This window comes from Megalobrama amblycephala, linkage group LG22, assembly GCF_018812025.1.
Source record: "Megalobrama amblycephala isolate DHTTF-2021 linkage group LG22, ASM1881202v1, whole genome shotgun sequence".
Lineage (NCBI taxonomy): Eukaryota > Metazoa > Chordata > Actinopteri > Cypriniformes > Xenocyprididae > Megalobrama > Megalobrama amblycephala.
In genome coordinates, this window is record NC_063065.1 from 12,163,134 (window position 1) to 12,187,962 (window position 24,829).

The window sequence follows — 24,829 nt, forward strand, 5'->3', positions numbered from 1 at the left end:
AAGCTATAAATAAGATATTTGCATGTAAATTCCCCTAAAAAGTTAAACACTGTGGCTTAGTGGTAAAACAATGTTGTTTGTATCAATTTTCCAATTCTGGCCGATAAGCTGATAAATTACCACTATTAAAAATCTATACTATTTAGTCTAAATAAATTCAAATTAAAACACACAAATTCGACCATTTTAAATACTACAAGCAAGATTTTAAGCATAAAGTTTATCCAAAACAGATGAACATTCATTTGCCAATGTTTGATGTTGTTTGTTGTGTGTGTCCTGGCAGTTCTGAAATTAAATGTTCAGTGAATGGTGTTGCTCTATCATGTTTGAAAATAGCGTACCACCTACACTAAACCCTACCCCAAACCTAACCAACAGCGTTAACAAAAGCAAAAGTGACATACAAACACATTGTGACACGTTTCACGAGACTCATTATCGTGAATGCAATGCTGTACCAGGTGAGCTACAGAGCAAGTTTACTACATCAAAAAATACATAAGGAGCTAATTATTTGATGCAAACGTTAAAGTGTAAATCATGCGCTATATGGCAGGGATGGGCAATGTCGGTCCTGGAGTGCCGCTGACCTGCAGAGTTTAGCTCCAGCCCTAATCAAACACACCTGAACAACCTAATCAATGTCTTCAGGATTACTAAGGCCTGAGACACATCCTTAACCGATTTTAAAACTGTGGGAGACCACAGACATAATGACAGTTTCAACCGATTTTTTGTATAATCCTCTGAACGCACAAACTAGATGATTCGACCGGACTGTGAGACCGGTCGAATCATTGATTGCAGGAACGATTTCACAGTGACACGAGATCTCATGGAGACTCGCGAGATCAAACATGATTTGAGAAGAAAAACTAATGGGAGGACAATCGGCGTTGTCAGCAGGCTCTCCTGCCATGCATTCTGCTTTACAGTGAAAAACAAAATAGAAAAAAAAGGAATATGGGTGATCTTCTTTCTCAATACTTCACTTTTGTGGCATGTTTGTGGCTGCCAAGTTTCAGCTAAAGAAGCATGCAACATCCGGTATATGAAGCTCGCTTGCTCTCATTGGCTATCGCGGGTATCACATAAGAGGCAGCCTGATCAGAGATCGGGAGCAGTTAAATAATCGTAATGATACCACAAAATAGAGGATTTTTTACACAATCTTTCTCTGCCTTATCTTATAAAATAACTTTTATCATAATAAAATCTACATATCATAGTATTATTTAGCATAAAACATTATTAGAGGGCAGGCAGTTAAAGGATTAGTTCAACCAAAAATGAAAATTCTGTCATTTATTACTCACACTCATGCTGTTTTACACCCGTAAGACCTTCAATAATCTTTAGAACACAAATTAAGAGTTTTTTGCTGAAATCCGATAGCTCCGTGAAGCCTGCATAGGGAGCAATGACATTTCCTCTCTCAGGATCCATAAAGGTACTAAAAACATATTTGAATCAGTTCATGTGAGTACAGTGGTTCAATATTAATATTATAAAACAACGAGAATATTTTTGGTGTGCCAAAAAAACAAAATAACGAATTATATAGTGATGGCCGATTTCAAAACACTGCTTCAGGAAGCTTTGGAGCAAAATGAATCAGCGTATCGAATCTGCAGTTCGGAGCAGCAAAGTCACATGATTTCAGCAGTTTGATCAAATCATGATTCAATACGCTGATTCATTATGCTCCGAATCTTCCTGAAGCAGTATTTTGAAATCAGCCATCACTAAATAATTCGTAATTTTGTTTTTTTGGTGCACCAAAAATATCCTCGTCATTTTATAATATTAATATTGAACCACTGTATTCACATGAACTGATTTAAATATGTTTTTAGTACATTAATGGATCTTGAGAGAGAGGAAATGTCATTGCTGGCTATGGAGGCCTAACTGAGCCATCGGATTTCAACAAAAATATCTTAATTTAATAGAAAATCTTAATTCCGAAGATCAACGAAGGTCTTACGGGTGTAAAACGGCATGAGTGTGAGTAATTAATGACAGAATTTTCATTTTTGGGTGAACTAACCCTTTAATTCATTAAATAATAAGCTATTATAAAAGCATTTTTTTTTAGTGTAGTGAAGCCTCTTCTACATTGGCATCCATTTAAAAAAAAATGGCATCTGGTCTCCTTCCCTGCGTACCGCCAAAGCCGCAGCGTTAGCATTAGACGTTACGCTTTTTTGGCTAAAGGCTGCAGGCTTGCCTTCCAGTGGCTTTCCTAAGGCTACAGAAAGGTGAGTTTTTTTTATCAGGCTTGGAGCTAAACTCTGCAGGACAGCGGCCCTCCAGGACCGAAGTTGCCTGTCCCTGTGCTATAGTAAAAGCGTTTTAAGGACATAACACAATATTGTGCAACAGACCTCATGAAAATAAGTCTTTAATAATCAATATTCTGCCCCATAATTATACTATGTGTGAAAAAAGTCGTTGGCATTTTACTGCCTCTAGTGTTCATTTCAGCAGGAAACTGCAGTTAATTGTCTGTATATAGGTATGTTTTTGTAAAAAATGTAGGTAGAGGCATGTATTTCTAGTGAGTATAAGTTGGAAAAAACATAGACACTATGGGGAAAGAAGTCACAGCTCACTGACAAACACACACACACACACACCATATATAACAGAAGTCAAAATTATACCTCAGGAACCCTCTTGCAACACACACAAACACTCTCTCAAGCTGGGTGATTTAGTATCAGCAAGTGACATTCTCAACGGGTACTGGAGCGCAAACACCACCATATGGAGCTTCCACACCTCTCATTACGAGAGCGTGACGGGGAGAAATTATCACCGGGACCAGATTTCATCAAACATACTAAACTGGTGCCAAGGCCAAACATCAGATAATGAAGACGCAGCTCAAATGGGACGACGCCACAGACAATTAATTAAGTAATTAGGCTAATGACTTCTTTACTCAAGTCCTTTTCCTTTGGCTGTAGATATGAATTAATTAGCACGGGTAATTAAATTAAGCAGGTTGTAATTTCACAGCTGCTCATGTCGGCCTCCTCCCCTCTCTGCTCTGGGGCTAATCAACGCTAGCTCCAGGTGGGAAAAAACCACTCGGTTTCATCTCTGATGTCTTCTTCAGCGAAGCCCTGGCATGCCACCAAAAACCCCACTCATATGCAAATGAGCATGCGTGTGTGTGCTTTACACATGTGCGCGGGGAGCACTTTGACATTTGGAGATGAGAGGCTTCCTCAAAGGCCTCTTTTGCCTTGAAAGTACAACCTCCACATGCAACTACAGAAAATTAGCAAATAAAATAAATCACACATTATTGAATGATGTCAATCAGGGGCTTGATACAAGCACAGCATCGATGAGCCTATTATAACAAACTAGAGCTGCTCTCATTCCTGGCCTGTACTACCGACGCCGGCAAAATCATTACGTATAACAACAGCCACTGATCAAAGGCCCTCGTGTAAGGGGAGGAGAGGCATTTGCCTCCTTTAGAGAAGGTATGGGATGAATCTACTGCCTGTGTGTCTGCAAGAGCAGCTCCATTAAAACGGTTTTGGCTCCCTTTCATTCAAGTCTGGCTACTTAGAACGCATGGATGTGGAACAAAACACAGATGTCTGACAACTGAATGATAACAAAATAATACAGGTGTGCATACAGTGGGGTCAAAATCTGAATCAAAAAATTATTTTCTAATATATTTATATTACTTAAAATGTTGTCAATTTTTTAAAATTAAAGCGAATAATAATAATAATTATTATTATTATTAATAATAATAATTAAAAAAAAATCATGTTATCCAAAAAAGAAAAATTAAAGTAGGTACCAGTACTATTTAGTCTGTATTTTAGTTTAATTGTTGTATTTTTTTTATCCAATTAATCAAAGAATCAATCGACAGATTGATCAATTATCAAAATAATTTGTTGTAGCCACAGATTCCGGTTTTAAATCCCAATTATTTTTTTAAAGTAGTCTCAGATTGTGGTCATACTAAATTGGCTCATTTCCACTAAGCGGTACAGTACAATCCAGTAAGATTCAGGACGGTAAACCCTGATCCGGCTTGCGTTTCCACAGCCAACAGTACCCTTACTTGATAGGTGTGATGTATGCTGGAAAGTAGCGATTGACGTCATTCTCACGCAAAACAGAAAGCAACACAGTAAACAACAATGGAGGACATATAGCAGATCTTGTCCTTGCTTCTCAGCATGTGGCTGTTTGTCACAAGAAGAAGACAAGTTTGTTTGAGCAAAGGCTCTTGTGTTGTCATTCCCCTTGTAGCATGTGCAAGTGATGATTCTCTGTCAACCAATCAATGTTCTGCAGTGAGTCTAGCTCCACCCTTTAGGTACCGGACTACTGTGCTAGGTACCCCAACGAAAGGGTCCCAAAAAAGTGGTACAGTTCGATATTTTGGTACTATTCACAACTTCTGAGTTGGCAATCGAAAAGGAAATAACTGAGATGAAAAGTGCCCAAAACCTCTCTAAAACCAGCCAACAGAGCAGCCTGACCAGGATGGGAGACCAGCTTTTTTTCAGAATACATTATTAAAGTAAGACTAAAAGTTTGGACTGTGCACTTGTGCTAGTTCAAACATGTTATCTAGTGTGTTTTATCTTACAAACAATATAAAACAACTCTACAGAATCTTTAAATGTTTGCATCAACCTTGGGTAAAAATATCAAACACTATATGCTATAACTATAGAGGATGGAAAGAGCGAGAGCGAGAGAGAGAGAGAGAGAGAAAACAATACCGAAAGATTATAGCGGCTGGATGGGAAACGGAAGCATATTACCCATGCAACAACCATTCGCTATGATCTGTACACCATCTGTGATTTATTTATCTAGGAAGGGGCGGCTCGGTATCATATACAATGTTCACAGACACATGAATTGTGATGCATGAAATTTAATGGCTGATGATTCTTCGGATTCTCTTTCCTGTTGTCTCCCCATGAGAATGAATGCACATCTGGACTTATGACCACAGCTCGGTGCTTCCAACTACAAACACACACTGGAATCTGACTTTCCGGTCTATTCTGACTGAGTTGTGAAAAAAAAAAAAATCATGCAAAGGGTGTTCAAACACACCTCTTTGCCATCTCCTCCATCCCAGCATGCACTGGGGCAAGGCAGGGTCCTGAGTGCGGGAACAATTGGGCTAAATGTGGTGAAAATGAGCAGGATGAGTGGAGTGGGGCAAAGGGAGGGGTGTCTGTCTCTTGGCAGTGATGCAGCTAGTAAATCTAAGTTAAAAAGAAGCAGTATTTTTCATCACATTTGCAGATGGAGACGGATTTTATCTTTCATGTAGTCGCATGTGAAGGGGAACCAATGGCCAAAAGGGAAGGGCAGAAAAAAAACACACCTTTGAATCTGTTGCAGACAGAATGCAGACCTTGAGTGATAATTAAAAAAAAAGAAAAAAAAAAAAGAACGATTTTCCTCCGCATGGAGGAGTAGACTAATTTCTTCTTCTAGCATATCATGATGTGAAATAACCAAAATAACTAAAATAAAAGACTAATCTTGGATTTAAAGGAATTAAAAATCAATATTGGTTCATCAAAATGAAGACATATTAACAACCGAATCCTACTAAATATGGTAACATTCACAAGCAGAATCGCAACATTATATATGACTTTTGTGCATGATTCCTGACGCAATATGAGAAAATTTTTAGTAATTTAGTTTGCTTTTCTCTGCTTGACAATGTTGTCCATTTATTTTATTTACATTTTTATTATTATTTTTTTTAAATTCATGCCACTTTATAATTTGATTGATTTTATTTTTAATTTAATCATTCATTTATTTATTTCACTTATGTATCAGTATTTTTCCTCTTGTTTGTGTAGATGCTCTTTAATGTTTAATGTTAATGTCCATTTTTTAGGATGTTTTGATCTTACTCTTGACTGCACACCTGTGTTGTTCGATTATAGGGTAAGAATAAAAAACAAATTAATTTGTAATAGGTGATTTGTGATATTTGTGATTTAATTTTTAATGGTTATGATAAATTACCATTTCAACAAATTATTCATATTATATTAATTTTCATCTTCAAGTATTGAGGTACCACTTCTATAATTATTATTATTAGATTAATATAATAATAAAAAGTAGTAGTAGTGGTGGTGGTAGTAGTGTGATCATGTGGGAGACCATCCCTGTGCATGATTAAAATGAGCCAGTGATAAGAAGAGTTAATTCTACATTAGATATTTTCCTGGAACAAAGCACCATGAGCAAAGATGGCATCCTTCAGATCATGTACTTCAAGGGAACCCAATGCTAGCTGAGATGATGACACTAAAATGAACATGGATGCTAACAAAAAAGTCTCTCTCCAGGTCTCTTATTTAGAGCTCCTTGGCTTAAATACTCTATATACTGAAAGCAATTCAAGAATCACCTGTCATTAAACAAGGTACTCACTGACTATGTGAACATAGCCTAGTTGAATAAAAAACTAGATATTTAGAGCCATAAGACAAGGTCCTGACACAATACATGTAATATTTATGATTTTTCCCCTTTCATTTGCATCACATCTCTCTCTCTCTCTCTCTCTCTCTCTACACAGCCTTGACTAAAATTGTTGTTAATCAAGGTTCCGTTTCAAATGACAAAATGTGAGAAGCATGGGGTGGAGGAGGAAGTTTTCCTGATATGGTAATTTGAAGCAGATATATCATTTTGTTAATAAAATGCTGAGGCCTGTGATTAACTGGCGCTCACTAGAGATAGCATGCTGATTAATTTCACCCTCTTCAGCCAATGCCAAGGTCCTTACACTTTCCCTCGTTGTGCTAAGGGTGAAAATTAAATCAGTTCCTCTTCTAAATTTTTCAATAACCTTGTGCCATTTTTCCCCATGTGACACGTGTTCCCAAAGAACCAAAAGCCTTCTTGAGCTCTCGAAAAAAGAAAACAAAAGCTACATAAAATGCTTTTCGTGGCCCTAATGGTTAGTACACTTGTTTTTAAGGTTGAGTACAGTGCAGGGAATTTTATTTAAACATATTTCCAACTGTCTTGACAGAAATAAAACCTTCTAAACAAAGAAACAAAGCCTGTTTTCCACAGCCTGAAACCTGTAATGATGAACACAGGTAATTGGGCCTTTCAATGTGGTATCTCCCTGGGTATACCTTTGTCAATAAACACGCCGGTTACACTATCGCTGCGAATAATAAAGATATAAATAAAGCTCAAACAAACCGCCCGCATTAAACAGGAACACATATCAACATTGCTGCATTTTTGAGGATGAGTCTAGATATGTATAGGCAACACAGTGAAAGCAAAAACCGGGATGATTCCCTGGTGGAACATAAGCAGTCGACTGTGCTGGCAGAGTGAGATACACACACGTACGCTCGCTCGCACAAACACCATTTACTCTTCAACTGCCATGCTAAATTCCATATATTCAGGTTCTAATCAGCAAACATGTTATCGCCCCTGGATTCCAGGCTCAGAAAATTGAATTTTTGCATGCACTTTTATCTAGAAAAATGACGGCAATAATGAGAAATGGGAAATAATAAGCAGAATACAATAAGCAAACGGCAGATCATTAAGGTGGCATTTGCTTGTTGATGCAAGCGGGGAATAATCAAGATCGTGCCTTAATGACATTATAGTGTCATAAGAATCACAGAATGATCAAATTACAGGATTTAGTTAATGAAAAATGGTCAGACCAACACAAGTCTCCTTTCATTGCAGGAACACTGTGGTGAATGTTCCCAAACCCAACCGGAAAAGTCAACGGGATATTAGAGGGCTGAAAGCTACACGTCCTTATGCAAAACCTTCATCGCCCTTATTGCTGGACAACGTTGTAAAGCCATCATCCTGTTTATAGAGGTTTAATTGAAGGCAGCATAAAACGATAAACTAAGAAACATGCATGGTTGACTTCTCCAATTCAAGCCATAAATCATTGTGATGTTCAGACAAGTCAGCCAGACACAAATTCAGATGATAGATGACCCATTTAACTTTGATTTTTGAGAGCAATGAGCTCTCCTGCAATAGCTCACACTGAGTAATGCCGCAGATGCGCGGGCAGGAGGCGATGAGAAATCCCTTTTCCTCCGTGCCACGGATGCTTTGGAATAATCGCACAAATGACCATTATTAAAATGCTGTGGTCCTGCTCCGGCACACCGCTGGTGAGAGAGCGAAAGAGAGAGAGAGGATTTGCATTAGCAGGCTGTAATGTTCTGATGATTTGTGATATAAAACAGTCATCAGCAAACTAATTTATCAGCCCCTGTATCTATAATGATACATGCATATACGCAGCTATAAATATTAGTATAGCAGTACAGACAGGCAAAGGGACATAAATCAGTAGCGTGTGGTTATACGAGGAGCCGTGATGCTCACGATAACACTTTTACTATAAAAACAACCTTAAACGGTAGAAAACAGAGCAAAAACAAAAAGAATCAAACCCCATTCAGCCGGCACACAATTACAGAAATTAGATGCCGCCGGTAAGTTTAAAAGTCATTACTATTTCATATCTCCTCTGGATGTGCTTTTAAATGAGTGAGTGTCCTGTGCCTATTGAAGCAGGTCAATTATTCATTCTAGACATGCAAAAGCAGTTAGTAAAGTAGATAAAACTGTCAGTGTGCCACCGAAAGCAGAAAAAATTCCAGCTGGTGGCTCTCTCTGCCCATGTGCTGTGTGTGTGTGTGTGTGTGTGTGTGTGTGTGTGTGTGTAAGAGAGAGAGAGAAGAGGAGCGATTCACTGAGCAGGTATTCTAATACAAGACCAGAGGAGGGAGAAAAAGGGGAAGAGAAGGATTGAGAGAGAGGGAGGGAAGGAGAGAAAAGCTGCTCTCCCTGGGGGACCTGTTTAGCCACACGCCGTAATGCCAGACTTTCAGTCTTGTTAGTAAGCAGTCTGCCAGGATATGAGGCAGGAGAGCTTCAAGAACAGTAAACATTAAATTGAATTCATTAACAAAGGCCACCATTTGCTGCTGGATGAAAGGTCCCAATGCCCAGCTCAACCCCTCCCGTCCTCCTAAACCCTCTATGTGTCACCTGTTTTATTCATCAGTCTTTTGTTTGTGTACGCAGCTTTGTTTGCTGGCCGGTGGAGAGCTGGTTGGTTAATTTGGCTTCTGTTGATGAAGGTTTTCCAGGTCTTTGTGGGGGCCGCTGCCTGGCACATGTCTAATTGTCTGCAGACAACTGCTCTGTTCCAAAACCTAGAGAGTTGCCTTCTGAAGCAGCATCCTAACTGAAATGGAACCTCACAAGTGACTGATTTGAAATGCCCTACATACTCAGTGGCACAAGGACACAACATAATAGCAGGAAAAGCTCATGGAACAATTGACTCACAATTGACATATGTTGTGTCCCACATGACACACTATAACATATACTATGCACTGTTTACCCCACTGTATAGTGTATGAATTTTATAAAGGTTATTTTGTTATCAATTATGTCTTCAACATTCCAATTTTTTTTTTTCAATCAATTAAGTGGATCATCCAGGTATTTGAAGTGTATTTTTTGGGTCATTTTTAGTGTAAACTTTACTCACACTACTTCAAAATGGCATACTATAGCGCATAACTATACATATATATATCACCAGTTCAGCCGGTTGAAATTGCACTGGATTTTGATCGAGTTTCATGGGTAAGATCATTGCAGGGGGTTCTTGAGATCATCATGCCACCCCCAAAAGATCATTTGAAGTCATTATTGTGTAAAGCATTTAAATATAAGTAGCTTCAGAAAGAAATATTTTATTCGATTCAACATAAAAAAATGTACGCATGAACTTTTGGACCATGAGGTTGAGTAAATGATGACTTAATTTTCATTTTGGGGTAAACCATACCTTTTTTTTTTTTAATTAAAACAGAAATAAGAAATAATTTTTTAAAATAAAATTAGACTCTAAATAAGAAAATAAAACTGCCAGTATGTGGCGGTAACTGGCTTAATGATTAAGTCGTTAATTCATTCGACTCATTCAAACAGCTGATTCATTCAGGAGCGAAGTAAATGGTTCTCTTTAGGCTTATTGGACTTGTAGCAGTGCTGCAAAGACCGATCGGTGTATGACATCATAAGTATCACGATAGCGATTAGAGAGCAGACAGCTCTGTTTGCTTTTGAATCGCTCTGGCTGTACTTTGATATCATACACTGATCGGTCTGTGTAGCACTGCTTCAAGCCTAATTTTATGAATGGTCCACTAAATCAGTGGTTTCACTCGATTCGTTCAAAACACGGATTCAGAAATGAAACGCTGCTGTGTATTACGTGGAGATGAACAGATCTGCTTTGTCTTTATATTTTCATTGGCAAATTTGAACAATATAGACAATATTGTGTTTAAAATAACACAAAATTGAAGGTGCCCTAGAACGTTCTTTCACAAGATGAAATAAAAGTCTAAGGTGTCCCCTGAATGTGTCTGTGAAGTTTCAGCTCAAAATACCCCATAGATTTTTTTTAATAAATTTTTTTAACTGCACATTTTGAGGCATCATTAACTATGCGCCGATTCAGGCTGCGGCCCCTTTAAATCTTGTGCTCTGAACTCATTGATTCTGAATGAGTTTGATGGTGCTCCGTGGCTAAAGCTAACATTACACACTGTTGGAGAGATTTATAAAGAATGAAGTTGTGTTTATGAATTATACAGACTGCAAGTGTTTAAAAATGAAAATGCGACGGCTCTTGTCTCTGTGAATACAGTAAGAAACGATGGTAACTTTAACCACATTTAACAGTACATTAGCAACATGCTAACGAAACATTTAGAAAGACAATTTACAAATATCACTAAAAATATCATGATATCATGGATCATGTCAGTTATTATCGCTCCATCTGCCATTTTTCGCTGTTGTTCTTGCTTGCTTACCTAGTCTGATGATTCAGCTGTGCACAGATCCAGACGTTAATACTGCCTGCCCTTGTGTAATGCCTTGAACATGAGCTGGCATATGCAAATATTGGGGTCATACATATTAATGATCCCGACTGTTACGTAACAGTCGGTGTAATGTTGAGATTCGCCTGTTCTTCGGAGGTCTTTTAAACAAATGAGATTTATATAAGAAGGAGGAAACAATGGAGTTTGAAACTCAATGTATGTTTTTTCCATGTACTGAACTCTTGTTATTCAACTATGCCAAGGTAAATTCAATTTTTGATTCTAGGGCACCTTTAACTTCTTATTTACTGAACTGTTGTATAAAATCAGTATTGCATTTGCACTCGTTATATAGGCTATGGGACAAAAACAGCACTCGTTAATATTGCACTTGTTACTCGTGTGATAATGCTTAACTCATATGATCTAAATATGAGATAAAAACTCAGACAGGGGCATTTTGCCCCCATATCTTTAATTTTAGGGACTTTCTGACTGCATTCAATAGGCTTCAACACGCAATGAGTTGTTGCCCTGCATCATATTCGTCATCAACCAACTGTATGTAATATCAGATGAACTACAAAGGTCTGGGGCGGGACAAGCGTTAAAATTTTTAAAGCGTTATTTTTTACCATAATTAATTCATCTAATTAACGTGTTAAATCGGCAGCCCTAATATACATATATGTGTGTGTGTGTGTGTGTGTATTAGTTATATTTATTTATTTATTTATTTATTTAGAAACAAACATTAACTGCTTCTCTTCACCACTTTGGATTAATGTTTTTTACTGCTAATTTTGCAGGCATTTATTTTATTTTATTTTATTTTATTTTATTTTATTTTATTTTATGAACAAACATTGAGTCAAAAAAAATTAATTCTATCAGTATTTACTCCCCCTAAAACAATGCATGAAACAAAAAATGAGTTATTTAAATGAAAGTCCAAGGAAAAGGTGAAAACGGCTACTTGGACATTCTGCTCGGAATGACACGAAGGCAAGTAAACGATGACAGAATTTTTGGGTGAATTAACCCTTTAATGCACCTATGATGCCCTGAAATGCTGTCTAGGTAGGCCGCTCACTAGGATTTTGAACAGAGTTCTAGACTTTGCGAAAGAGGACAAGGACAGAATAAGCAGTTCCCCAAAAAGGAAGTCAACAGAAATAGAGCTAAGACTGCATGGACATACAAAACCATATTGAGCCAAACAGAGATTAAGTGAACATAAATCAAATCAAATTGATGACAAAACAGAGCATCCAGAGAGAGGACTCTGTAGAAAAATGTGAAACGTGACCCTCACCCATTCCTCCTGCCCGTCCCTGACCCATCAGAGCACTTCTGCTCCTCCTCCACCACTCAGAAGAGAGCGAAAAACAGTGATATTTAGATGGATGAGTCCGGCATCGGGAGCAGAAAACTACCAAACAGCGACCTAAAGCGATCGCCTGTCTTCACATGCTTGATTTCATCCCTTAATTAGAGTCATTCATCAACGGTCTTGAGATACGAGGTTTCACCCTGGCTCCCCCCTCACCACACCTTGCCAGCTGTCAAAATTACAGCGTTCAGTTCATGCGCCATCCCTCAAATAGTTATTTTCTACAAGCTTGGCTGCATCTCACAATTCACTATTTACTGTATTTCTTGCCCCTTGCCGCGTAGCCCACACACACACACACACGCATGCACGCTCACACATGCACACTCACCCGGGGGAGTAGGCGTAATGTCAGCCGGTGCTAATAGTCATTAAGCCTCAGCTCAATTCCAATTAAAGGTCATTAGCCATGTTATTACAGAGATGATTATTGTTTTTAGACTTCAGCCAAACAACGGGCTGCTTGTCCTTGGTTGGCATGTGGGAAAACAGAGCAGAGGCTAATGAGCTAACGGCGTATAGATTTGTTATGCATTATGAAAGGATGCCAGAGACCAAGGTGGATGTAAGAAAAGGAAAACATCATATTTCAAGGCTGACAGAGCAAACTTCGGATGCTGTGATCGTTTGAGAAAACGGTTTAATTCGGCGAGAGCTACATCAATTATTTAATTCGTGAAGTACTGCTTTTATTCCTCATACATTACGCCTCGTTTGCAAACATAAAATGTGGCAGAACATCAATAATTTTGCTGAGATGAGTTTGTTAGCATCATTAGCTTCACCTTGGCTTTAGCGTCTCCCTCATTACAGCGCTGCAGGTTCTGAAGGAACCTCTGTTCCAGAAGAGTAAAATCCGATTTGAGGAAGAAGAAAGCGGCATGCCTGGTCTCCTCAGCCAGAGCTAAAATTACCTGACCTAGAGCACTCCTGCAGGGCCTCCACTAAAACAACAAAACATTCAGATACACAGACTCTTCCCTGCAACAATATTCCACCTGCAGAGCAGTGGATTGTGTTTAAAAAGAGACTGAAACTAGGCTGCCGAAAGGACAATTACGCCATAAAGGAAGCAAAATCTTTCAGTTTCGGATCAATAAAGTAACACAAGTGAACATTTGAGTCAAAATAACAGACTAAATCTGAGGATCATACTCTATGTTTTCACATATAAATTCATAAATATACATTTTCTAGACAAACAGGTTAATAAAACATACCATTGTTCCACTTCGAGCAACTAATGAAAATCATTTGTAAAGGCTTGTTTGAACCATGTCTGATGCAATCATTTGACAGCATAAAATATTCATTACTATGCATAAAACTCACACCACTTTTTACTTACAATTTTGCCATTCTCTCAAACTCATTTTTCAGCATCTGAAAAAAAAGAAAAAGAAATAAAGGATCACACCATTTATTTTATTTTCTTCTTTTAACTTGCGGTCAGTGCTATAATGACCATTTAAAACAATACAATATTATAAAACGCTTCAGCATGTTGAGATGGCCTTTGCACAGACTAATATTTTAAAGGGACAGTTCACCCAAAAATTAATATCCTGTCATAATTTTCCTCATGTTCCAAATTTAGCAGAATGTCCAAGCTGCTTTCTTCCGTTTAATGAAAACGATCCTCATCCACTTTCATTGTATGGAAAAGAGCAGCTTGAGCATTTTTGCATCCCATTTTGTATTCCACAGAAGTCATCATGACATGAGGGTGAGTAAATGATGCCAGAATTTTCATTTTGGGGTGAACTGTCCCTTTAAGCGTTACAGTCCGCCTCATCAGTCAGGATGGTTCCTTCATTCATTCCATCATACACATACTCAAACACATTCTGTGCTCCCGCTACACATTTTATTCCCAAGTCTTTGTTGGCGTCAGCCATTTTTAAAGCACAAGGGGAATTCTAGATTAAACAAAAAGAAAAAAAAAATTATATCTGTCATAATTACAACTGGGTATTAATAACACTGCAAATATTAATCTTAGAAGTAAACACTAAGCGGCTTAAAGAAAATTGCAAATAAATCAGATTATCCTATAGGAATATCCTTACAAAGGATCTGAAGGGTAATGAGAAAGCCAGCCATGCTTTTTTTTTCGTAAGTATTTGTAATAGGTAGACAGCAGCACCGAGCAATTCATGAGGTATTTGGCTCGGGCGCATACATATTTCAGCTTCAATTTCATTTTTTCATAAATCGCACAGCCACAAGGTAGATTCAATTAGGTTTTTCTGATTGGGTCACTGCCATTCTGTCAGGTCATTCAAAGGTTAAGGAATTCAGCGCTACAAACATGATTAGGCCACTGCGGCATCTGATCAGGCCTTCTGTTTATCATGCAGGCCCACTGGGTTTTTCAAGTCTGACAGTAATGACGGCGGGAAGCTTTGCTGCAGGTAACGGCTGGGGTATTTTACATCCTAAATTGCTTTATTACCACAGTTTTACGTTTAAACACTTCGGGGGAGAAAAAAACAGGGAGTCACCACAGGACTGACATCACTGCTACTCGATGCTGAAAGCGGAGTACATATTAAATCATTTTTATGTACTGAAGGTATGGGCAACATAATGTCATTTCCCCTCACTACAGGACTCTAAGGGAGAGAGAGAGGGAGAAAGAGGGAGAATGAAAGCAGAAAAGAAATAATTACACACATAATTCGATCCGTCTGGACTTCTGTGTCCATCTGCTCCCTGTCTATAGTTCCATCCATTTATATGTCATGTTATAAATTCACGTTTTATTGTGGAAAATTTTTGTATAATTATCAGAGATGTATGACAGGAACATCCAGAGGAACAAGATGAAGTGCAGCATATGTGAATTACAGTCAAGTCCAATTATACAAATGTGTGTTTTTTTCTAGCAATGCAGTATGTTGGTTTCAAACACCTAGTTAAAAATCTTTTTTTGTTTTTTTTTCTAAAAATTGCAATATCATATATATATATATATATATATATATATATATATATATATATATATATATATATATATATATATATATATATATAATAAAATGAATTAATAAATAAAATAAAATGAATGATATATAATTATATTTTATATATATATATAAAATATATGTGTGTATATACATATACAGTATGAGTGTGTAATAATATATAATATATTGTTATATATTTTATTTATACTACTACTACTAATAATAGCCTACTAGTAAACAATAATGCATGGTATGTTATTGTAGTGTATATGAATTTGTACATATCCGAATATCAGTCTGTCTTTACACGCTCATACCTCTCATCAAGCCATCTTCCTTTTCATATCCTACGAGTGCACGGCTGTCTTTCTCTCTCTGTCTTCCTGATACCACTGCTGGTCCCCAGATGCTGTATGTCTGCTCCGTCTACCTCAAACACACATACACACACAAAACACTCCAACAACAAGGGATAGCAGAGAGTGTGAATAATGTATGAAGTATTTTATATTGGGATTGATGGTTGTCAATCACGTCTACCTAAATCAAGACAGCACAGATCATTTCCATTGCTGCTATTGGATATTTGAGTTGAAAGCACTTTTCCAGAACCACACATAACCAGTCAATCTAAGCATGAGTGTAGGGAAGAGATCCCTCGCCGTGCCTTAATTAACATTGGGAAGACCAAAGTCTCACCCAGACCTCGCTTATTCAACCTATGCATTCAATATCTGTATTTACATGCCAGCATTACTGAGCAAACAAGCTCATTTAAAAGTTCATATGCTAATGTGTGACATTTAAAGCAAACTTTACACGAGAAAAGGACATACAACAATAGGCTTTGATTCTTTTCCGTGATGTGAACTTATGCCGTTTCCATATTTATGACTAAAACTGTGACACCTTTAGAGGAAGAGCTTGCAGAGGTATTTCTTCAGTCATTTTTCTGCATTAAAAAAAAACCTGTGAATTTTTTTTAGAAATCAGGAGAGTAGGATTAAAAATGCAACGCTGTTAGCATTAAGCAAAATCAGTAAAAGATATTTAAATAAAATGATTTTAGATTGTAATGTTTCATCATTTATCATATTGTTCAAGCAGGACTTACTGTAGCACTTGTAACTTCATTATACAAATTTTCATGGTGACTTAACTAAAAATATTTAATAACTATTTCCACAACATTTTTACATTAACTCGCTTTGTTGCTTCATAAAATTAAGGTTGAACCACTGTGGTGTCGACTGTTTTAACAATGTCTTTAGCACCCTTCTGGACCTTAAAAGTATTGATTATATTGCCGTCTATGGACGAGTCATATACCTCTCGGATTTCATCAAAAATATCTTGTGTTCTGAAGATGAACGAAGGTCTTACAGGTGTGGAACAACATGAGGGTGAGTAATAAATGACAGAATTTTCATTTTTGGGTGAACTTACCCTTTAAGTTAGTTCAATATGTGTCATGTGACCATTCTATTTTATGCTATAAAAATATTCAATAACTACTGTATAGTGCTGTTGGTAATATTTCCAATATTATGCAACACAACAAAATCTATGTTTGTTCCATTGATGTTAATGATCGTTAAAAACAAATATTTTAATTAACTAGAGACCAAGATTGCCAAAGTGAACACTATTCATCCTAACTTCACACAAAACTATTTATAAAACTTAAAAAAAAAATAATAACTGTAAACAGCAATTATATGAATAACCATTTAAAAGGAAAGTTAACCCAAAAAATAAAAAGTGTCATCATTTTCTGACCCCAATGTCATTTAAAAAATAAATGACATTCTTTCTTTTGCAGAACACAACAAGAGATAATAATTTGAAGATTGTTGCATTGGTAACCAAACAGTTTTGGTGACCACTGACTTGAGGGAGGGGGGACATTTCTCAAAATCCGGACGTACTACATTATTGCATTGTCATTATCATGTGACACTGTGATTCATAAATCCTTAACCCTGGCCTCATGGGATAGTAAAGTGTCCATCGTATGCAAACTTCAGATTTTCACTGGAAGTAGTAGGTCATCCAGGTACTTTTTGCCTATAGGTAAAGCATAAGCATATACAGTATTTGCCTATATTTGCAAAGTATACTCTTTTACGAGTACTGTGCATTCAGACTAGGGCTGCTCAATTTATCACACAATATGAAAAATAACGCTTAAACACGATTCTTAATGCAATTTTTTTTTTTTTTATGCACAGCTTTTCAATGAAGTATGGCTCCAAAAGCTAATCCATCTGAAAGCACTGCAAGTTTGAGTCGCTTATAATGTTCATTTGAAAAAGCAACACGCATCAAACATCTTTCCAGACATGAGAAGCATTTATTAACACCTTATCCAACAAAAGACAACATTTAATAACATGTTTTACTCCAAACTCACTTCATAATGACAATTGAGCATCCTTCTGTGAGATGATGTGGCTTCTTACACAGAATAAGGCAGTCGTGTGTTTATTAGTCATGTTTAATCAATCAAAGCATTTCAATCTTCTGTTTATTCAGCTACAGTGAGATTATGATACCCATAGGGATTTCCTGGAACAACGCGTGTTAACTACTTCTGCGGCAGGGCATATTTAGAGTTTCTGCGCAAGAGCGCCCTCTGGTTTTCATATCGAGAAGCATTTACTACTGATCGCAGAGCCGTACAGCTCTGACAAGCTGCACATAAAATAATCGCAGCCTTTGCCAAATCACGTGCGATAAAATTGCGATAAATCACGTGGCCCTAATTCGGACATACTACTCTTCTCAAATACTGTTTTTCATCTACTATACAGTATAGAATTATGCTATTTCGGATGCAGTCCAAGTTTAATAAGTTAGATAATGACTTCTAGGTAATTTTGTTTTTGTTGGAAGAAAATTGTTGGGTAGAAAAATCAAGTTCTTTCTTTTCTTTTTAACAGTACACTGAACACATTTTTACCATCAAGAACAATTAAAACTGTGTGAGACTTGAGAACAGCAGGTGTTAAAACACAAACAGCAGGGGTTTGTTCTGTTCTAGCAGATGCTATAGGTGTTCTATAGGTCAATCTCACATCTCATTGATCCAAACCATCAGATACTTCAGCTCCCGCATGTAGGCAACCAATACAAAACCGATGACAAAATACGCCATTAAAATGCAAGACGCCAATATTGTCCGAAATGCATTTAATCAAAACAATCCCTAATATATTCCACAGTCTGTGCACAAACAACACTCTTAAATCTCCGACTGGCTTTTCATACCTCACCGAGCATGGCGGAGAAACCGGCAGGAAGGAAAAAAAACTCCTGTTGTGTCTTTGACTGCGCTTCACTTTCCGAAGGCTGTAAGTTTTGATGTGATGGATAAACCACAATGTCAACCAACTGGGCCTTGCTTAAAGACCTTCATGATCGATCGCCCAGGCGGCAGATGAACGGGGGCCCATTTCAGCAGTTTGCTGTACAAACCGCTCGTTCATTAAAAGATGCTCTTCCTTATTGATTTTAGCTTAAGTAATGAGGAAGCTTATCCAAAAATCTTTAGCATTTGGTCTTAAGTTAAGGAAATCAATGGCACCATTCCCATATGAACAGCATATTTGAAGTTTATGTGCAAAAGACAAGGCAAATCCAAATTAGATAAATCAATCAATAGGCTTTGTCAATTTAATGTAAAGCTGACCTATGGCTTTTTAGCACTTAAAGTGAGCTGCACATATATATAGACTAATCACTTCTGATGTATTTCTATTATCAAGGCTTTAATTATTAAAAGCAAGCTGGCTCCATGACTCCTAACGTCAAGAAAATGTACAATTAAAACGACGCACAACTCAAATTTGTGCTACTTTTCATACGAGTCAAAAGTTCTTAAAACAAGTCAGATGTTCAAGGTGAAAGCAGACTCGGGGAAATCTAATCCTTATATAAAGCTCATACTGGCATTAGCATTAAAGTGTGAATCTTGCTAAAGCTGGAGGAGGAGAAATGTGTAGGAATGTGTAGGTATAAGCTCAAAGTGTGAGGAGCTGTGTATTAAACTCCAGTCACCTTTTGAGTTCTTCTCTGCTCAGAGAGTTCTTTTAAAGTTCAATCAATGGATCTAAGCTAATCTCTACCACTGAATAGCGTACAGTTTTTAGCAAAGGTCCAGCAGGCGGTGGAGCAGAAAGTTGACAGTAAGTTTGCAACGTCTTTCAAATAGGTAGAACTCATTAAAAAGGTTTGATGTGTAGCGAAATATCAGCATGGGGCCGTATAAAGCAAACAATCTGCGGTAGATATTGTTGTTCTGTCCGCAGACATTTCCTGTAAATAATAAAAAACCTATTTGTTGTGTTAATATTGCTGTATGTATTACAAAATATCCCACCTGACATATAACACAGCTCTCAAATGCACAGATATTGCAGGCAGGAGATTTCCTTTCACATGCTTCACATATAAAAACAGTGGTGCGGGGAGGAGAAAGTGAGAGAGAGAGAAGGCAGAAACAGACTGATGGAGAGCGAGGGCAGAAATGACATCCAAATATAGCAGCAGCTGGAGCAGAGATGCCTGCTGGGGATTCCGTCTCTGATGCCACCGAGCCAAAGGTGAGGTGTATGTTAGTAAAGCTAAGCTGCAGACAACATTTCCCAGAGGTAATTGTTCCGCTCATTAATATTCATTTGAACCTGATTTCCTTACATCAGTGACATGTTCAGGCTTTGATGTGCCAGATCGCGTGCCTCAGCGCCACTTTTTTCCCTATGCCCAAATATGCAAAAAACGTTGTCACACATCTTTAAAAACAGCACCGAATTTGCTCCGTTTGTCTGCAGCTCCGTGCTTCTCTTCACCCCATTTTGTTGTCTGGTCAGGCAGTGTTTTCCATTTAGCAGGGACAATTTAATCACGCGTTAAAAATTACAGGCTCCTCTGTTGGCCAAGCATGACATTTCAATTGTGCAGCCAATAAAAGTACTACATGAAGAGGGCTGAGATGATGGACTAACCGCAAAGCCTGGAGATCCAGGTTACCATGGTGAACCTTTTCCATGTGTGCAAGGTCAAGAGTGAGAAGCCTGATGCAGAAAGCTCCTTCTTACACACAATAATGGACAATTCAAATTTTGTTTATTGTTCTGACAGATAAAATTATTTGAATCATAATAATGAATTCTTATAATATTAATAATATTAATTGTTAAATTTAAATTAAAACCATAACTAATATTATTACTATATATATATATATATATATATATATATATATATATATATATATATATATATATATATATTAGTATTAGTGATTAAGATGCATTTTTTTTTTTTATTTAAATTATTTTTTTAATTGTTAAATTTAAATTAAAACCATACATTTTATATGATATATATATATATATATATATATATATATATAAAATATATAAACCATAACTAATATTATTACTATATATATATATATATATATATATATATATATATATTTTTTTTTTTTTTTATTACCATGCATTTTTATAAATTATTATTATTTGTTAATTTCTTAATATATAATTATTATATGTTAAATAATTAAAATGAATTTGCCAATGTCTTAGTACTTTTAATTATATATATATATATATATATATATATATATATATATATACAGTCCTTCATGTTAGTTCACTGCATTAACTAATGTCAACAAACACAAAAATGATTTTAATAATGTATTAGTAAATGTTGAAATTAACATGAACTAAAATTAATAAATGCTGTAGAATTATTGTTAATTCTTAGTTCATATTAACTAAAGAAGTTAACTAATGTTAACTAAGGAAACCTTAAAGTTTTACCAATATTACAAATAATTATTATATATTAAATAATAATCATGATTTTGACAATGTCTTTTGTTTTGAATGCTAAACAGAGTTCACACAGTTAGTCACAAATTCACTTATTTGATAAGTGACCTAGAAAATATTTTTTATTCACTTTGTCACATACTATTTTAAATATACTCTTTTAAATTTGAAAAACCATAATAATCTCATCCTGACCATCAAAATATCATTTATCTTGAGAACTGAAATCCTACAACTTCAAAATCCTAAACTAACTAAAAATTAGTCATTCAATTTCAGTTTAAAAAGTGTGTTTTGATATGCCCTAAGAAAAAAAAAAAAAGGGAGGGAAAGCTTTTCTGGTTTTGATTTTTCTGGGTTTGGAGATGTGGTTATAAAATATTCAGGACAGATATGCAGCAACAGATACCAGCTGTCATGTGTAAGCTAGAGAATGTTATGACAAGAGTTTTAAAACATTTATGTGCAGAGTATAGTGTATAAAAGACTCATTAGGTCCAAGGGACCAGGCCATCTCTTTCTGCTAAGTATGGTAACCAAGCTAACAGAGAAAACGAAGATCCACAAAGAACATACAAGCCTGAAACGTTCACCCCAGGCTATTCAAAATGTGAGATTTAACTCTATCTGTCACGGCTAGCTGTGACAAATTAAACTTAAAAGATGCATTTTTTCTACAACACTCTTAAATAGTTTGTTCATGTCTTTTGAGACTTTGTTTGCCAAACATTTACCAACCTAGTGATTTAGAAACAATAAATCACCTTTTCCCTATTAAAACAGCACAATTTTGAAACCATTAAATCTTAAAATTGGCCAAAAGCTGACATTAAAGGGATAGTTTACCCAAAAATTAAAATTCTGTCATCATTTACAAGTTGTTCCACACATGTATGAATTTCTTTCTTCTGCTGAACACAAAGGAAGATACACTATATTGCCAAAAGTTTTGGGACGCCTGCCTTTACGTGCACATGAACTTTAATGACATCCCATTCTTAATCCATAGGGTTTAATATGGAGCTGGCCCACCCTTTGCAGCTATAACAGCCTCAACTCTTCTGGGAAGGCTTTCCACAAGGTTTAGGAGTGTGTTTATGGGAAGTTTTGACCATTCTTCTAGAAGCGCATTTGTGAGGTCAGGCAGTGATGTTGCCTCGCAGTCTCTGCTCTAATTCATCCCAAAGGTGTTCTATCGGGTTGAGGTCAGGACTCTGTGCAGGCCAGTCAAGTTCCTCCACACCAAACTCGCTCATCCATGTCTTTATGGACCTTGCTTTGTGCACTGGTGCGTAGTCATGTTGGAACAGGAAGGGGCCATCCCCAAACTGTTCTCACAAATTTGGGAGCATGAAATTGTTCAAAATGTCTTGGTATGCTGAAGCATTAAGAGTTCCTTTCACTGGAACTAAGGGGCCAAGCCCAACCCCTGAAAAACAACCCCACACCATAATCCCCCCTCCACCAAACTTTACACTTGGCACAATGCAGTCAGGCAAGTACCGTTGTGTAGCTACTGACTCTGCAGAAAGTTGTCGACTTCTGTCCACTGTGTGCCTCAGCATGCGCTGACCCCGCTCTGTGATTTTACGTGGCCTACCACGTGGCTGAGTTGCTGTTGTTCCCAATTGCTTCCACTTTGTTATACCACAAACAGTTGACCGTGGAATATTTAGTAGTGAGGAAATTTCACGAATGGACTTATTGCACAGGTGGCAACCTATCTCGGTACCACGCTTGAATTCACTGAGCTCCTGAGAGCGACCCATTCTATCACAAATGTTTGTAGAAGTAGTCTGCATGCCTAGGTGCTTGATTTTATACACCTGTGGACATGGAAGTGATTGGAACACCTGAATTCAATTATTTGGAGGGGTGTCCCAATACTTTTGGTAATATAGTGTGGAAGAACATTTGGAAGAATGTTTATAACCAAGCAGGTCTCGCCCCCCATTGACTACCATTGTATTTTTTTTTCCTACTATGGTAATAAAAGGGGGACAAGATCTGCTTGGTTACAAACATTCTTCCAAATATCTTCCTTTGTGTTCAGCAGAACAAAGAAATTTATACAGGTTCGGAACAACTTGAGGGCGAGTAAAAGATGACATCATTTTCATTTTGGGGTGAACTATCCCGTTAAAAGTCACAATCGACTTTGGGATCAAAACGTTGCTTATTAACACACATGTAAGAGACAATATCTCACTTTGGATCTCAGCACAGAAAGCGGGTGTCAAGCATTCTGAAAGCATTCAAATGTAACCCGCATGTTTTCAGAGGCAGCTTGAAATAAATCAAAGTCCGACCCGCATAATCCGATCAAAGGAAGACATTAGACTCGTTAGGAGAGTAAATCATTTAGACTAATGTACATCTCCTGAATGCTACTTCATCTTCTACCGAGATATGACGACATTTAAAGTGAATCTATTATCTCCCCTTTACCTTCGCTTCCCCAAAACTGTCGCCCACCCCAATCGGACACCACTATTTGCAATTCTGATGGGATGGATTGTAATTAGAGGCCGGATCATTTTACACAATCAGACAAGGGCACAGGACTGGTGAATCAGCAAATCTGATAAATTATCTTTTCATGGCAATGTACTCCCATTAGGGCTGTGTGTTGGTGTGCTTTTTAGAGTCTGATGCAAAGACCCCTAGCTCAATTCAAAGCACACTTTCCCATTAGCGTGCGTAATGGACACTTCTTATGCAAAGTGGCCGTGAGTGAAGACGCGGTGGCAGAAATGGGATTAAATCTTGCTAACTCCTCAAGATTTAACCGAGGAAGCGCAGCGGGACAAGCAGCATAACTCTCGCTCCATCTCTCTCTCTCTCTCTCTCTTATTTCCCATCCAAGGGAACAACAGTGTTTTGAAAGCCGTCACCTAATCACTCTGTATCTTAAAGGCCCTCTGGGAACATGCTTACCTCAACTAATATGCTCTAATGACTTTGAACTAACTTTCATTTCTGCTGCTTTGCATTTTACTGTCCTGAGGATTTTCGAGGGAGGATTATCATGATGGAGAGAAAGACAGTACAGCAGCCACAGGTTTTCACATATGGGAGACTTATTTGTTTTAATAGAGAATTGTCATATCAGATAAGATACGCAGATATTTCATAGAAAATTGGAAAAACAAGCTAGACAAACACTGAAATTTCCATAAAAAGCATAGAAGAACACAAAAAAATAGAAGAATTTCACTCATACTCACACTCATGTAGCCTGTGGTCAAAACACAAGACTATAGGGTACAACGGGGCTACACGGACAACAAAGTCTCTTTTGATTTTTTTTTTCTCTTTAAGCAACAACAAAACCCACCACAGCACTTCATTAAACGTGTTTATATTCACTAAAAATTTTTACTTTTTCACAAGAAAATCATGTACAATAACAAAAATCTGAGGTCATTTGATCTAAAATTCATTTGAGATTTTTAAAAATTCATAAAATTCTGATTTTTTTACGCTAATTAAAATCCCTGAATCATCATTTATAGTTTTAATTACTATTATTAATAATATAAAAAATAATTAATTTTCAGATTTGTTCAAGGTGATTAAAACTAAAAAGTTTTTTAGTACCTGTCGAATTAGTGCAAAAAAAAAAGTAGCTGAAAAGACCAAATGTGGCCAAATAAA

The 24,829-nt window shown here is 36.9% G+C and overlaps 1 long non-coding RNA gene across 14 annotated transcripts in view; it reads right to left on the reverse strand.

Annotated features, from left to right (window-relative positions):
• LOC125258031 overlaps window positions 1–24,829 on the reverse strand; it is a 156,897-nt gene that overhangs the window by 123,371 nt on the left and 8,697 nt on the right. For 13 of the 14 annotated variants that reach the window (XR_007182509.1, XR_007182510.1, XR_007182499.1 and 10 more), the window contains exons 3-4: window positions 15,644–15,752; window positions 13,706–13,740 (exon numbers count right to left, since the gene is read on the reverse strand). The exons of the other annotated variant lie outside the window; for it this stretch is intronic. This is a non-coding gene — a long non-coding RNA (uncharacterized LOC125258031). The remainder of the gene's footprint in view (window positions 1–13,705; window positions 13,741–15,643; window positions 15,753–24,829) is intronic. 14 annotated transcript variants of the gene reach the window in all.